Consider the following 2,500-nt stretch of genomic DNA (forward strand, 5'->3'; position numbering starts at 1 on the left):
TTAATTAATTGAATGCTTACAGCACCGGGTATTCCCAGGCGGTCTCCCATCCAAGTACTAACCAGGCCCGACCCTGCTTGGCTTCCGAGATCAGACAAGAGCGGGCGTGCTCAGGGTGGTGTGGCCGTAAGCGAGTGCTGACTCGCTTCGATAGACACTTCAAGACTTATGTGGCAACGCCATGACATCAGTGAACGCTTACAGAAAGATCGCATTCATGGGAAAAAATGACATAAAAAAATAATTAATTAATTAAATGCTTACAGCACCTGGTATTCCCAGGCGGTCTCCCATCCAAGTACTAACCAGGCCCGACCCTGCTTGGCTTCCGAGATCAGACGAGAGCGGGCGTGCTCAGGGTGGTGTGGCCGTAAGCGAGTGCGGACTTGATTCGAGAGACACTTCAAAACTAATGTGGCAACGCCATGCCATGGGAGAACGCTTACAGAAAGGACGCATTCATGGGAAAAAATGACATAAAAAAATTATTAATTAATTAAATGCTTACAGCACCTGGTATTCCCAGGCGGTCTCCCATCCAAGTACTAACCAGGCCCGACCCTGCTTGGCTTCCGAGATCAGACGAGAGCGGGCGTGCTCAGGGTGGTGTGGCCGTAAGCGAGTGTTGACTCGCTTCGATAGACACTTCAAGACTTATGTGGCAACGCCATGACATCAGTGAACGCTTACAGAAAGATCGCATTCATGGGAAAAAATGACATTAAAAAATAATTAATTAATTAAATGCTTACAGCACCTGGTATTCCCAGGCGGTCTCCCATCCAAGTACTAACCAGGCCCGACCCTGCTTGGCTTCCGAGATCAGATGAGAGCGGGCGTGCTCAGGTTGGTGTGGCCGTAAGCGAGTGCAGACTCGATTCGAGAGACACTTCAAAACTAATGTGGCAACGCCATGCCATGGGAGAACGCTTACAGAAAGGACGCATTCATGGGAAAATATGACATAAATAAATATTTAATTAATTAAATGCTTACAGCACCTGGTATTCCCAGGCGGTCTCCCATCCAAGTACTAACCAGGCCCGACCCTGCTTGGCTTCCGAGATCAGACGAGAGCGGGCGTGCTCAGGGTGGTGTGGCCTTAAGCGAGTGCGGACTTGATTCGAGAGACACTTCAAAACTAATGTGGCAACGCCATGCCATGGGAGAACGCTTACAGAAAGGACGCATTCATGGGAAAAAATGACATAAAAAAATTATTAATTAATTAAATGCTTACAGCACCTGGTATTCCCAGGCGGTCTCCCATCCAAGTACTAACCAGGCCCGACCCTGCTTGGCTTCCGAGATCAGACGAGAGCGGGCGTGCTCAGGGTGGTGTGGCCGTAAGCGAGTGCTGACTCGCTTCGATAGACACTTCAAGACTTATGTGGCAACACCATGACATCAGTGAACGCTTACAGAAAGATCGCATTCATGGGAAAAAATGACATAAATAATTAATTAATTAAATGCTTACAGAACCTGGTATTCCCAGGCGGTCTCCCATCCAAGTACTAACCAGGCCCGACCCTGCTTGGCTTCCGAGATCAGACGAGAGCGGGCTTGCTCAGGGTGGTGTGGCCGTAAGCGAGTGCTGACTCGATTCGAGAGACACTTCAAAACTAATGTGGCAACGCCATGCCATGGGAGAATGCTTACAGAAAGGACGCATTCATGGGAAAAATGACATAAATAATTAATTAATTAAATGCTTACAGCACCAGGTATTCCCAGGCGGTCTCCATCCAAGTACTAACCAGGCCCGACCCTGCTTGGCTTCCGAGATCAGACGAGAGCGGGCGTGCTCAGGGTGGTGTGGCCGTAAGCGAGTGCGGACTTGATTTGAGAGACACATCAAAACTAATGTGGCAACGCCATGCCATGGGAGAACGCTTACAGAAAGGACGCATTCATGGGAAAATATGACATAAATAAATATTTAATTAATTAAATGCTTACAGCACCTGGTATTCCCAGGCGGTCTCCCATCCAAGTACTAACCAGGCCCGACCCTGCTTGGCTTCCGAGATCAGACGAGAGCGGGCGTGCTCAGGGTGGTGTTGCCGTAAGCAAGTGCGGACTTGATTCGAGAGACACTTCAAGACTTATGTGGCAACGCCATGACATCAGTGAACGCTAACAGAAAGATCGCATTCATGGGAAAAAATGACATTAAAAAATTATTAATTAATTAAATGCTTACAGCACCTGGTATTCCCAGGCGGTCTCCCATCCAAGTACTAACCAGGCCCGACCCTGCTTGGCTTCCGAGATCAGACGAGAGCGGGCGTGCTCACGGTGGTGTGGCCGTAAGTGAGTGCTGACTCGCTTCGATAGACACTTCAAGACTTATGTGGCAACGCCATGACATCAGTGAACGCTTACAGAAAGATCGCATTCATGGGAAAAAATGACATAAATAATTAATTAATTAAATGCTTACAGAACCTGGTATTCCCAGGCGGTCTCCCATCCAAGTACTAACCAGGCCCGACCC

The 2,500-nt window shown here is 48.5% G+C and overlaps 7 non-coding genes and 4 pseudogenes across 7 annotated transcripts; all 11 read right to left on the reverse strand.

Moving 5' to 3' along the window:
- Positions 1 to 13: 13 nt before the first annotated feature.
- LOC135759168 (5S ribosomal RNA) lies at positions 14 to 132 on the reverse strand. The gene has a single exon (XR_010536723.1). It is a non-coding gene; the product is annotated as a 5S ribosomal RNA (ribosomal RNA).
- A 125-nt stretch (positions 133 to 257) lies between these two features.
- On the reverse strand, positions 258 to 376 carry LOC135759683 (5S ribosomal RNA). Its single transcript, XR_010536957.1, has one exon. It is a non-coding gene; the product is annotated as a 5S ribosomal RNA (ribosomal RNA).
- A 125-nt stretch (positions 377 to 501) lies between these two features.
- On the reverse strand, positions 502 to 620 carry LOC135759685 (5S ribosomal RNA). The gene has a single exon (XR_010536959.1). It is a non-coding gene; the product is annotated as a 5S ribosomal RNA (ribosomal RNA).
- A 125-nt stretch (positions 621 to 745) lies between these two features.
- Positions 746 to 864, reverse strand: LOC135759965 (5S ribosomal RNA). Its single transcript, XR_010537233.1, has one exon. It is a non-coding gene; the product is annotated as a 5S ribosomal RNA (ribosomal RNA).
- Positions 865 to 989: 125 nt separating this feature from the next.
- Positions 990 to 1,108, reverse strand: LOC135759213 (5S ribosomal RNA). Its single transcript, XR_010536766.1, has one exon. It is a non-coding gene; the product is annotated as a 5S ribosomal RNA (ribosomal RNA).
- A 125-nt stretch (positions 1,109 to 1,233) lies between these two features.
- LOC135759686 (5S ribosomal RNA) lies at positions 1,234 to 1,352 on the reverse strand. The gene has a single exon (XR_010536960.1). It is a non-coding gene; the product is annotated as a 5S ribosomal RNA (ribosomal RNA).
- A 121-nt stretch (positions 1,353 to 1,473) lies between these two features.
- Positions 1,474 to 1,592, reverse strand: LOC135759377 (5S ribosomal RNA; annotated as a pseudogene).
- Positions 1,593 to 1,712: 120 nt separating this feature from the next.
- LOC135759272 (5S ribosomal RNA) lies at positions 1,713 to 1,830 on the reverse strand (annotated as a pseudogene).
- Positions 1,831 to 1,955: 125 nt separating this feature from the next.
- LOC135759936 (5S ribosomal RNA) lies at positions 1,956 to 2,074 on the reverse strand. The gene has a single exon (XR_010537204.1). It is a non-coding gene; the product is annotated as a 5S ribosomal RNA (ribosomal RNA).
- Positions 2,075 to 2,199: 125 nt separating this feature from the next.
- LOC135759270 (5S ribosomal RNA) lies at positions 2,200 to 2,318 on the reverse strand (annotated as a pseudogene).
- A 121-nt stretch (positions 2,319 to 2,439) lies between these two features.
- The window catches only part of LOC135759408 (5S ribosomal RNA), a 119-nt pseudogene continuing 58 nt past the window's right edge, over positions 2,440 to 2,500 (reverse strand).

The sequence above is a fragment of the Paramisgurnus dabryanus genome, chromosome 9, assembly GCF_030506205.2.
Source record: "Paramisgurnus dabryanus chromosome 9, PD_genome_1.1, whole genome shotgun sequence".
NCBI classification, from domain to species: domain Eukaryota; kingdom Metazoa; phylum Chordata; class Actinopteri; order Cypriniformes; family Cobitidae; genus Paramisgurnus; species Paramisgurnus dabryanus.